Source organism: Ammodytes marinus, assembly GCF_949987685.1.
Source record: "Ammodytes marinus genome assembly, chromosome: 3".
Classification (NCBI taxonomy): Eukaryota; Metazoa; Chordata; class Actinopteri; order Uranoscopiformes; family Ammodytidae; genus Ammodytes; species Ammodytes marinus.
Genome location: NC_137232.1, coordinates 4,132,422 through 4,146,617, shown reverse-complemented (window position 1 = coordinate 4,146,617; position 14,196 = coordinate 4,132,422).

Genomic DNA, 14,196 nt, shown 5'->3' with positions numbered 1-14,196 from the left:
TTAGAAGGGATTATCCATTCAGTCATACAATACAACCAGACAATAGAGTTGGACTGATGTCTTTTCTGGCCACTAGAGGGCAATAGGCATAGACATACAGATAAAACACAGTCCTGATATATTATCATCTTCTTAAAGGTTCAGTAAGCAGAATGGTCAGTTACATTAACTTCCTATCAGTGACTGCAGTTAGCAGTCCCCTCGCTCGTCCCTACGTCACCACATTAATGCACTGCGGTCTGCAAGCAGCGAGTTATCTAGCATCATCTCATCCGTAAGTGTGATAAAACATGATAAAAATCATCAAAACAGACATTGGGAAGGATTTTTACCTGCTCCGCCATTGTAGGCGCATTTACACATTCACCCATCTGTCGCTCTGCGCGTGCACCGGCAGTGAGACGGGTGCCGGTTTGTAGCGTTCTCTCTTCTGATTGGTTATCAGTAGTGGGATCCCCGAAAAGTGTATTTGCCGATTACATGCAGAGCGGGTGACTGAGAGAATCGGCTTTATGAAACGTGCACACTATATAAGTGATCACTGTATGAATGAAGAGCGATTTAACACTTATATTAACATAAATAAATTGCTAACTTCACCTTTAACTAATTAGCAACTATGATGTATTGTGTCCATCTGATGAGTCTACGTCTAGTATGCTCCCTCCTTTTAGCTCTGGTTTGGTCAACTTTCTTTTTAACGGAAAAGTACAATTGAATATGATGTATTTTCTTTCTTTCCCTGTCTTTAATACCATGATTCCCTTGATGAAAACAATGCAAAGCTGGCAAGCATGCAGCGGCACAGGTGGATGGAAGTATGAATTCTACAGTGCAAATTCCATTCATATTCAAATAATCCTGGGGTTTACCATATTTCCATCAGCAAACAATGTCAAATAATGAATATTGATAAATGGCAGCATTTGTGAAGCCTGCAGCAGCTGCTGTATCTCCTCCAGAGGTGTTGGCTTTTCAGGGCATTTTTTCACTAAAACATATACATAGAATATTTACACTGGACATTTTCAATATACGTATGATTATGTAAATTATGATTATATTTTTTAGTGATAAGCCACAATGCTACCCTGCGCAACTACAATCTTAAGGATCCGTGTAGATTCTCATTTTGCAGAATTCTACAATCCGACAGGTATACTAGATCAGTCCCTCTCCTGATCTCTCTACCAAATGTTCCCTGAACTTTATTGAGTAACTCTGTTTTGAAAAAAATATCTCAATATTGTGAAAGATATAAAACATATAAAACATATGTTTCACATATTATACACACATTGTAAAAATGTCACCAGGATATATAATGTATGAATAATGCAGATTTTGGAACATGAGTATACAAATATTCACTAAATTGTATTGTATAAGGCCTCACAATCGAATACAATCTTTATGCAAATTGTTATGTGTGTGTGTGTGTGTGGGGGGGGGGGGGGGGGTATGTGTGTGTGAGCATTTGTGCGTGTGCCTTTCTCTCTGAGTTAGTATTCACTCACAGCCGGTGTAAGCCTCTGAATGAGCGACAGCCAAATATCCACTTAGAGCCAAGTGATTTGCTCTTGTGTTGTTATCAGATGAGTGACGGGCTGATGAAAGACAAAGGGGTGTGTGTTTGTGTGTGTGTGTGTGTGTGTGTGTGTGTGTGTGTTTGTTTGTGGGTGTGTTTTTGTGTGTGCCTTGTTTGCATGCCCATAGTACATATTGGACTGCATTTATTGTTATGATGCATCCAGCGTGTATGAACTGGTAAGTTCAATGTGTGTGTGTGTGTGTGTGTGTGTGTGTGTGTGTGTGTGTGTGTGTGTGTGTGTGTGTGTGTGTGTGTGTGTGTGTGTGTGTGTGTGTGTGTGTATTTATATCCATCTGTTTAGGCGGCCCCCCTGCCGGCTGACTCACCTGCTGCCCTGCAGGTGGTAACTAGCTAACAGCAATGCTAACCCAAACAGCTAGTGAACTGTGAAACAACTGCAGTCAAAACATCAAGCCGATGAGACACTAATTATACGTCTGCTGCCATATGGCGCTAACTGACCTGTGCACAGCCAAAAACACAGAAATGGGTTTGTGTGTGTGTGTGTGTGTGTGTGTGTGTGTGTGTGTGTGTGTGTGTGTGTGTGTGTGTGTGTGTGTGTGTGTGTGTGTGTGTGTGTGTGTGTGTGTGTGTGTGTGTGTGTGAAAAGGATACCCCGGCTACCTGGACACTTCTTTATTAGCAGCAATTAATTAAATACATTATATTAAACTGTTTTTTGTGTCTCACAACCCACACACACAAACTACACACACACACACACACACACACACACACACACACACACACACACACACACACACACACACACACACTCACTCACATTTGCATACACACAGTGTACCTTAAAGGAATGCTCAACAGTGGAGAGTCAGGTAATGTGGTAGTCTATTCTTTGATAACCAAATATACTCTATGTTTCATTGAACAAGGACAGGTGCAGTTAAAATCTGTTTACAACACACATTTAAAAATCGAATGAACATGCTGACACTCACAAACAAATGAATGTGTTATAATCTAATTCATGCTTAGTAGCAGTGAGGACTCCCCCTCTCATGAACACATACATGAACATATGAATTCTGCAAGCTTAGTCCATGAGGCACAGGTTACAGTGGTGGAGGGATCTGCTATCAGTGTGAGGACACACTGATAGCAGATCCCTCCACCATCTTTCAGAGTGTGAGGGCACGGAATCCGTGAGAATAGTTACTGATGCTGTGTGTGGCCCTGATTGGCTGATTGAGCCCAGGTGTGAGAAGGTTAGGTTTGTTTAGGTTATGTTTATCTTATTCTACTCTCTATATTTTTTCTATCGTTCCTATTGCACTGTGGGCCAGAGATAAACACCATTTATATTCTGATGTATGTCTTACATATATCAGAACTGACAATAAAAGACTTTGACTTGACACTCCTCTGATGTAAGTTACTGGTAAACGGCTTCTTGTTTTATTCCCCCCCAAGAAATGTTTTGTTTATACTGAATATTATTATGAAATAATGTTTTTATGTGTTCCTGTGAATATGTTCATTTTTAATTATCTTCTTACACCCATTAACTAAATTGTGTTGATTCTTATAATAAATTCAAACAGCGTTATACCGATGGAAAACAATCGACAAATGACACATATTGGAACAGTCCTGCTGTAGATTCTAATCATATACATGATACGTGATTTTCAACCTTTTTTGAGCCGCGGCACATTTTTTACATTTACAAAATCCTGGGGCACACCACCAACCAAAATGACACAAAATGACACTCTAACACAGTACATATAATACGTAAAGTTAATAATATAGTTTCTAAATGTATTTATACTCACTTAGTGTGAAACCTGGGCCTGTTTCGATGAACACAAAATGGATATCCTGGCAGGAATGGTAGAAAGACTGGGATTTTGACCCATTTTCACCACAACCCCTTCTACACCTGAGCCCTGTGATTTTTCCTTCTGTATCTCTGCTGACTCCTCTATAAGGAAAATAGTTATTGGCCCAAAATTAACTAGTAGTAGCTGGATGACATAATCAACTAATTTGCATATATGCAATTCTGAAAGAGGCTAAATGAATAGAAAATGCTGAGTAGTAGGCCTATACAAATGACCTAGGCCTCTTTACATATTTACAAACTAACTTTAAAAACTTTGTTAGTTGCTGTAACTACAAGGTTAGCTTTTTTTATATAGATATGCAGTTGAATGTGGACCTATAAAACTATTTACATGTTTACAAACGTCACCTGGCAGCTCTTGCTCAGAGCGACATGGTGTTGTCTGTCTGCTGGCTGCTGCAGGTAGCAGGGGGCTGTTAACACACACAAACCGTGTGAGTGAGGGCTGTCAACGGTGAGGAGGAGCAGACAGCAGCCGTTGCTAGCCTACTCGGCTCTGGTGAGCGCGGTATTTTAAAAAAGTCTTTAACTAGCCTTAGCACATACATGTTCCTACAGACACATCAATATCTGCCCTGACTGACAATACACACCATGCAGCAGCCCTACTCCACACACACACACACATACACACACACACACACACGCACGTGCGCACACACACACACACACACACACACACATACACACGCTGCCTTTCTCCTTCCTCCTTCTCAATCCATCTGCTTCACGTTTGCATGTCATGCCTGCTGGCATTATTTTTGAAGTGGCAACACTTTGATGCGTGTGTGTGTGTGGGGGGGTGGGTGTGTGTGTGTGTGTGTGTGTGTGTGTGTGTGTGTGTGTGTGTGTGTGTGTGTGTGTGTGTGTGTGTGTGTGTGTGTGTGTGTGTGTGTGTGTGTGTGTGTGTGTGGAAGACATAGATAGGAAGACAGAGAGGACTCGCAGCATGCTCTGTGGCCACAGGGCCGTGCACAGACATTTTATGGAAGCAGGGGGCTCAAGCTAAAGAAAGGAGTATTTTCATTTAAACAGGAACACTTTAACATTGTCTTCTTTTGGTGTGCCATTCCTCTATCTGACCTGACCTGATATTCCACGTTTTGTAAGTTGCCCTACATGACAGGGAAAATATTGTAATGTAGATAAGACTAGCTTGATGCTAGCAAGTACAGACTAGAGAGGTGTATAATGAAGACCAAATCCTACAGATCTATGTTATATTTAGGCCAGTGTTGTTGTGATGGTTTTGTTTTTAAAACAGTGCCTAGGCTACCTGAGTGATTTGTCATAACTGTACTGGGATGGGGTTGGACAATGTTCATTTGAGGGCTGGATCTGTGGAGAACTTTCCTAACTGATAAGGCATATTTCTCATGGATATACACTTCTGTCTTTATATTTGATAGAATAAAAAGTACATTTTTGTATTTACATCGATCTATTTCTTTTTCAGGGCACTTGTGGACTGTGCACACGGGTAGATGCTTAAACCCGCCTGGGTCCTGTCTGGCCACGTGACTGTGTGGCCATGCTGTCTTCATACTCTGCTGCTTGTGTGAAAATAAGACATTGCAGGCATAAAACAAAGAGTTGAGGGAGAGGGAGAGAGAGAGAGGGGGGGGGGGGACAGGCCATGCAGATAGATGTAAAGGACAGAGAAGAGAAGAAGAGGGGGAGAGATATACAGTATGGGAGCAGAGGAAGAGGCATGAGAGAGATAAAGGCAGCAGCACATAGAGTGTGTTGCATTCTGACATGGCTGGTCTAAAGCATATAAGCCTCCCCTGCAGCTATATACACTTTGTGCTGGGCTCCTCCACCTCTATCTCTCTCCCTCTATTTCACATACACACTCTCTCTACTACCCCTCCCTTTTTCTCCATTCTTCTATTTTAAACTCTGCCCATTCCCCTCTTTCTTTCTCTCTCCACGTCTCCACTGGCCCGTACGATAATTCAAGGTATAGGGGGCGGCTGCCAGCATAACATCTTAAATCTGACTCAGGGTGGCGACTGTACATTTCAGACAGAGAAACAGAGATATTTAGACCGTTCCCTCTTCCAGCTTGGGAGAGAATCATACGGCTACTTAGGAGAGGGGCTGAAGGATTTAAGAAGGCTGTCTTTTCCATGACCAACCACATGCTTTTAAAGAAACTGGCAGCAGGGGAGTGTCTTTTCTTAGACACAAAATCTATACCATATTTTCAATACAGTTCTATGAACAGTGTTACATTTAAAACATCATGTATACAAGTTATTGCATTAGAATGACTAACACGTTACTGGGAAGAATGCCAGTCATACATGTTTAATTACACACAATTTTACACGCAAAATTGGTATTTTGACTTGAGCATGGGTATAAAGGAAAGGTCATCGAGGGTCCAAATGCATATATATTTATATATATATATATACACTCACCGGCCACTCTATTAGGTGCACCTGTTCAATGTCTTGTTAACGCATATAACTTATCAGCCAATCACATGTCAGCAACTCAATAAATGTAGGCATGTAGACCTGGACAGGACAACTTGTTGAAGTACAAACCGAGCAACAGAATGGGGAAGAAAGGGGCTTTAATGGACTTTCACAGTGTACCCATCTTCTTATGGCACCTTCCAGCAGGATAATGCACCGTGTCACAATGTTCAAATGGTCTCAAACTGCTTTCTTGAACATGACAATGACTTCACTGTACATTTTTAAATCTGGACCTTAGATATACAACCCTGCTCCCAGAAATGATGTTTGTATACGACTTATTGGTCAACATAAAAGGAAAACAATGTATTGAAATACTTTCTAAAGTCTCAATCTGTTCATACTGATTGTTTTGGCATTGTCAAAGTATAACAATCTAATCTTGATGCAAAAGGAGGTCAAATAATGCCCTATATTCTGTCAACCAGTGCAACAATATGCTTTCCCCACAGAAAATTATAAAAAACATTTTCCTTGTAAAAGTACATCATTTAGTTGTTATGTACATGTGGCTATAGCACCTCAACATTGTAAGGACTGTGATGGCCTCACGTTTTGCCAGTAAATGAGATAATCATGGTAACAACTGGTGCAGTCTACTGTACGGGGTTGGAATACATGTGTTTCTGCCATAGTGTGTCTTTTTTTGGCACTGACCATGCGGGCCTTCTTTAGCACAGTAAGGTCTGCTCTTCTAAGATGGGATAAACTAGCCCTGCGTTCTAATACCCATACTTCCCTACTATTTAGTATTCCAGAAAAAGATTTGGGATGTCCCAATACATGCACATCAATTTTAGCTGAAAATACATAAATGCCCCACTAACACACTAACTCGTTGGAGCATTCGTCTTTATTCTTGACATTTCTCGACATAATGAAAAAAAATCTTCCTTATCTTATTTTTTTTCTCTCCTGTGGCACTCTTCTGTACTTTAGTATGTAGTGTAGTAAAAAGAAAAAAAGTATGTGCTTTGGAACGCAGGGCTAGGCATGGAATGTCCTGCCTCACCATGACACAAACAAAATGTAAAATAAATAAAAAGTGAGAAAGAAAAAAAGAAAACTCTCACGCATTAGCTGTGATTGAAATTCCAACTGTGTTGCTTTGCCCAAAGTGTGTTGAATGACACCAGAGTGGTTCCATAGTGTGCAATGTTTGGAATCCAAACATGTCCAGAGTGGAATTTCAACTGTTAACAAAATGAAAAAATAAATAAAATACAAAATAAAATGAAAAATAAAAAAAGCCTTCCTTTCACATGTCAAAACAACATTCCTACACATTTTCACTGTGAGAGGAGTTTACCCCTTGCAACTTACTTACTAAGTAGGTTTGCTTGCATGGCCTGGGTAGCTGCACTTTATTTTGTGAAAAAGTACATTGGAACAAATGCCTTAGAGCCATAGTCAAATGTTTACCTTACAGATATCATTGAAATATGCCAGTTGATTACTTGCATTAGGCGGAGTCAACAATTCTGGGGACCGCTTGTTTTCAAAATCACCTTTTTGTCAAAATCAGTCAAAAAAACTATGTTTTATTTGCCCACAGTGTATTGTAGTATAGTAGCACAAGATAAACAAACAACGATGGACAAAGAAAACAAACATAAAAATGAATCTGTACTTTTTTTTCCCTCAAAAGAACTTAATACCCTTATGTCATTTATCCACATGGTTTCATTCTTATGATGCAAACTGCCATCCTTAACTGAGTTTAGAAGGGTTGACCCTCCACTGAGTTGCTTGGACAGGGATTTGTTATTTAGCGAGCGCTTGGTTCCATTCAAAGGAGCCGCGATGCACCATGTTAATGACAGACATAAAACACTGCCACACTCAGTCTGGGTCACAATCATCCAATTCATTATTGTGAATATGACTAGTTAGTGTGTGTGAGGGATATAGTGTGATCACACAGCAGGTGTGAGGCATTTCAGTGTGTTTTTTAATTCAAGAATAACATATATATAAATATAAATACAGAAACTGACCAAAGCCTGTCTTTGTACACACCCTAATCAACATCCACCTCATATGTCCTTCTGCAAAATGTCAGTGTTACCTGCCCAGTGCTAAAATACACTCAAAGTGCAGAAACAGGCAATTTCCAAGGAAATGAGAGGGCTGTTTGCTTCAATGGATAGATTTGAACAAACGGAGAAGATTGGCACACCAAACAAGAGGCTCAGTAATGTGTTGTTTTGTCGTTGTTTATGCGTAGTTCAAACCCACCGCAGACCCTCCTGAAGGAGTGTGTAGACAGTCAGGTGTGTAGACAGTCAGGTGTGAGACGGCCCTGGTTAAAAGTAAAGAAAGGGTTTATCGGGAGAGGAAGCACAACCATATGTATTTATGAATGTGTAGGGTTTAAAGAAAAAACATCTTTGCCTCTTTGAATTAGGAGCTTATTTCCATGCTGGTTTCTTGCCATCCATCCCAGTACTATAAGTAAAATCAAATTACAATTTTAGCATTCCATCCACTTACTTGTGCAGAATGATGTTCAGATTATAATAATTTTACTACTTAAGTAGTTTTTAGATTGGTCATTTTACGTTTACTTAAGTAACATTTCATCAAAGTAATTGTGCTTTTACTTGAGTAGAATATTTCAGTACTCTTTCCACCTCTGCTAGGAACCCAGAGTAAAATAGGGCCCGTCGTGAAAGTAACATTTGACCCCACTTAAGCTACTGTACATGGTTCAGGTTCATGTCATGTGTATAACATGTACCTAAACCAGATATTTGGATTTCTTGTGTAATTCCATGTTTCATTCTTATCAGCTGTATCTGCTAGATTTTCTTTTTCTTTTTGTATAGTTACAAGATGAACAATCTGTTTCCATAAAACAAAAACTAAAATTATTTCTGAGGTATTATTTCTAAAATTATTATAAACTTTCAAACATATAAACTATATTCATTATGTACTTCACAGGCACCTTCTCTGTTTTAAACACACACACACACACACACACACACACACACACACACACACACACACACACACACACACACACACACACACACACCCTCTTGGTCCTCCTGCTCCAGAGTCGGTGGAAAACTGCTGCAGCATGACGAGCTGGCTTGTGAAGAAAAAGAGGGACACCCATAGGTGCTGTTGAGGTACTGCAAATGTCCCTACAATCAGTGTGAACATGCAAGGTGGGGACCAAGTCTGACAAATAGGACAGAGAGACATGAGTCCTACATGGAGATCATCCCTCGTTGCTCCCTTACGTTCAAATACACTTCAAAGGTATACACATTATGGACCATTTGGTGACATTTTTAATAACATCTTAAATGTACAATGGGCTTTCAATGAACTGCTTTCTCAACTTGAGACTTATTTCTGTGAGTGTAGATATGAGGCATGTTGTGAATTGTATATCATTTCCTAGCAGTGGACAGTATAGCAAAGATGTCACGCACACACACACACACACACACACACACACACACACACACACACACACACACACACACACACACACACACACACACACACACACACACACACAGACACAGGAAAACCTCCACTCAATGATACTTTTGCATATAGCCAAGGTCTGCATTTCTCTTGGTCACTGACTCAAATAAATTCATTGGCACACCCAGCAGACACACGCTCTGTATTGACGGAGTGACAGGTTGGCATTGAGTGAGTAGGATGGCTGCTTTTGTGTTTGTTTTGCCTCTCTATATCAAACCATGTCAAACGTGCCCTTATATAGTGGTGACAAAGGAGCTGTCTGTCCATATGTTTCAGCATGATAGCATGCAATGTAGTGCAGCATAGGCTGGTGTCTCTTGTTCTCCCTCTCTCTTTTTTCTTTCTTTCTCTCTCTCTCGTTCCCACACACACACACACACAGGTGCACACACACATACAAGCACACACACCTCAGAAGTAAACTCTTTGTCCGGTCATTGCGAGCCAACACAAAATGCTCCCCTATTATAACACAAGCCTTACTCGCCTGATCCCCCCACTACATTATAAGTGTTAATTAATCCCAGGCAAACACAATGCATTCACAAATGGTTTTTCTATGTGTAACGCAGTCTGCCAAGTATACACGTAGACGCAGGGTGAAAAATTCTGCATTTCCATGGCTGGTGGTGGGGGGGAGAGTTACACAGCTACGATAATGCTGCTTGTGTGATAATAATTTTTAACTTCTTTCGGTTTGGAAGAAGAGGTTCCAGTCTTTTCTTTATAATGTCGAATGCCACCCAAGTGTTGTCGTTGCACTCATCAACAGTTTTTGGGGCGTATAAGTGTATAATATATGGACTTGCTCAATGCCTGTTTGCATGTTTTTTTCAAGGAGCGGCGGGGATGATGCACAAGCCAAGTATATTTATCAGCAAGTCATTAGTTTGAAATTCAAATCTATTTTCACACCATGTTGTGCTCATTTAAGACCACTGTTGTGCAACAGCTCTAACACGACATAATAAAATGCAAACAAGCCCCCGTTAATGATTCTTTCAGCTTTTCATTTGATACGAGGATGGATAAAGTGTACGATCAATTGTATAATTAAAGTAAATATCAAGGGGGGGGGCGAGAGAATCGTTTTTTTCTTCTTCTTCTTGTTATGATTTTAACAGCACAGATGCTAATTGCTGATTGATATAATGGTCTTACATGGGTGCCTTCAAAGTGTTTGCCTGTGCTACTTGTTAGCTCATAATCTACAGTTGTTGCACAGGGGATAAAGTAATGAGAGGCATTCCATTTTAATAGAAGTGACTATTAGTTTAATGAATTGATGAAAGGATTTGTCATGAGGAAGTCATTTTGTAACACTGTATATGAATGCACATACACTTTTTCCCTCTCCAGGAATCTGAGGGCTGTGTTGTCTGGAGTCTAGGGCTCCTGGTAGGGTCTCCCAAGGCAATGTGGTCTCAGGTGAGGGGCCCGACTTAGAATGGTTGATAAAGACTCCATGGAAGAAAACAATAGAGGACGAGAGACCCTGCCTGGAGCTGCTACTCCTTTACGTCGAAAGGAGCCAGTTGAGGTGGTTCGGGCATCTGGTAAGGATGCCCCCTGGGCGCCTCCCTAGGGAGTTTCAGGAGCGTCCAGTTGGGATGAGGAAGTCCCAGGACTAGCTGGAGAGATTATATCTCCACACTGGCCTGGGAACACCTCTGGAGCTGGTCAATGTGGCCCGAGAAAGAGAAGTTTGGGGTCCCCTGCTCAAGCAGCTGCCCCCGAGACCCAACTTCGGATAAGTGGTTGAAGATGATGATATTGATGATGACTATACCCTTTCAACTCTCAATCACTACAAGGAATGTACATATGAATTGCTTCTTACTTTAACATTGGTTGTCTATGGGAGCATTTTAATCATGGATCAAATATCTTAGTAGGATATTCGAGAAGTCCACACTAAATTCTTACATCAGGACCATGTACGGTTCTGCTGTAAAATATGTTCTCCTACTATTGTTGTAACCAATAAGTAGAATTTACTCAGGGTCCATTTCAGTGTGATACAAATGCAATTGTATTTTGTTTTATCCCTCAGTTAATAGATGCAAATAAAAAAAAAACATTTCACTTTTATGAAATGTAACCAATATCAAATTGTCTTTTAACAACAAACTTGTTGTTCTGCACAAATGCACCTGACGAGATGCTGTAAAAAACCTTCCAACCTATTCAGTAAGTTCAACACTGAAGCTTATGTTACCGGTCAAACTACTGCATTTATATTCCCTAAGAGCCAAAAACTTGAAAACTCCTAATATCAGATTTAGAACAGAAGTCCACACAGAAAGCTTCAGCTATGGTTGAGAGACATTCTGAAGTCTGCATTGACGCTCCCTTGTAATTTAGTTTAGCATTAAAACGTTTGAAACCCTTTCATTCTCAAGGAATGAAAAATGAAGTGTTGTCAGTGGTTTAACTGATGTTGGAGTTTATTGAGATGGAAAATGGCCGCTGGGTATAGTGTCCAGGGCTAAGTAAATGATATAAAAGCCAATCCAAGTCCCTTTAATGGCCTTCATTCATTCTTCTGAGGGGGTGGAGGTAATTATAAAGTTCATTACTGTAATGAGATAGGCAGCGTTTGAGAGAGAGACATCAGTAACTGCATGGGCCGAGGCGCGGCCATACAACTGTTGATGGAGTAACAGGAAGAGGACAGGGGAATGAGGTAAGGACAAGTTCCAATGACGTCATTTGTTCAGATAATGTGTTTCCATTTCACACGACGGATCAACCAACAATCTGACAGGTGGCTCCGGATATGTTGTTAGGCTTTGATTCCTCACTGTAATCCTGGTCCTCTTTAGATCTTGACATATCTTTTTAAGATAGAGTCATTAGGTACAGAATTCAAGGTATACTTTCCTTTATAATAACTTGCTACAACTTTGATGGCAAAGGAGACAAATGTCTGAACATGCGTTTGTTTGTTTGTTTGTCGGTTTATTTGATGCACTAGTCGAACTGAACTGAAAGAGTGAGAAATGTGATGCAACTTTGCAGGGGGTTGGCAAACATCGGGCGAACATTGCGCGACATCTGCGAAGTCCCCGCAAATTTTGGTCCACATTTCGGCGTAGGGTCGTGCAACATTTGCAAACATGTCGTAAGTACCATTTCAGCGTAATTGCAAGGGAACATTTTGACACTAATTAGCATATTTTCTGGCAATTGGGCCGTCAGGTGCAGACTCTAAACAAAGCACAGCGGTAAATGCAGCAGAGTCAAAAACAAAACTGTGTTCATTCTCAACCACTTAGGGGAAAAGTCAGTCGGTACAGTCAGGAATGAATGAATGAATGAATGAATGAATGAATGAATGAATGGGATACTGCATACTTACAACTTGTGAAATGAAATTCCATCTAACATACTGTATGTGCCTTGATTGGTATGGTACTGAACCTGTTATTTGGCTTTTTGAGGCACAACTTCCTGATGGTAAACTCTCAAACTTCCAACTTCTACAAATTTTACAGGGAACGCTCAAACACATCATTACTCTTCAAACTCATTATAACTAATGAACTCCATTCAGCTTTTAACTAAACCACATTTACTCGCAGGACTAATGAATAGAAGTTGAATTGAAAATACCCTAGAATCTTTAAAACCAACAGTTAGCTCAAGATCATTTGGGTTACAGGTCCACTGTTGTGCATGGAGATAGTTAACAAAGACCATTTAAGTCACTCAGCTGTGCAAACACGCAAACAAACATTCACAGTAATGTTATAAACCTGTTTGTTGGGTGAGCCATTGATGTATCCCCCTAGAGAGAGATTTCACAGACATTTGGTGTTTGGTGGGTGGTGTTGTGTTTTTTTCGCCATAAAACACACACACACACACACACACACACCTATGGCATCCCACACATGTCAAACATGCCAAACATGTCCTGTGCTATGAGCTATCGGCTACCCGCGTCAACTGTGTCAAAATCTTTGAGCAAAGTTTTACTTAGAAGTGTAAGAGAGATAAAACAACAACTCTGCGGTAAGAAGATATATGCAAGTCTCTCTCTCTCTCTCTCTCTCTCTCTCTCTCTCTCTCTCTGCAATAAGAACATAAAGTTGAGATAATGGTTCATTTTGACTGTGACCCAACCAGAATAAAATATGCCTGATTTCTAACTGTGAATTACACCGGCTTCTGGCAGCTGATTTATGGAATAGGAGGGCTGGAATTTGTAATAAAGCAGAAGAAAATTATTGCCCAGTGTTAATATTGGAAATTTGATTGAAACGGATACAGGGGCCATTGAAAATTGGACAGTAAATCATCACTGTGTTCCAGGCAGGCTTGCTATCCTGAAAGGCTTGCACAGATATTGACAGATAATGTTTTATTTTTTTATTTTTGTTTTTTAAATGTCCTCTTTACTCTTCTCCTCTCTTCTGTTTTACCGTGTCTCTCATTCGTATTCGCGTAGAGTGGGTAAACTTCATCGGTGGCCTGTTGCTTTAAAATACCGCCGTAAAGGATTATGGGATACCACTATCTCCTTTCCTTTTCGTAAAGGTTGGTCAGGAGTAACCTATGCTAAAGGAGGGTTAAAGGATGCATCGAGGCACCTTTCCTAAGCATTTTTAGAATTCGAACCACCTTTCCTCCATGTACTTCTGGGTCATCTCGTTAGGAAATAATATGTTCTATGCAAAAAAACTGAATCCGTAGAGGCCCCAGGGTCTTCACCTGATCTAAATTTTAAAATGACA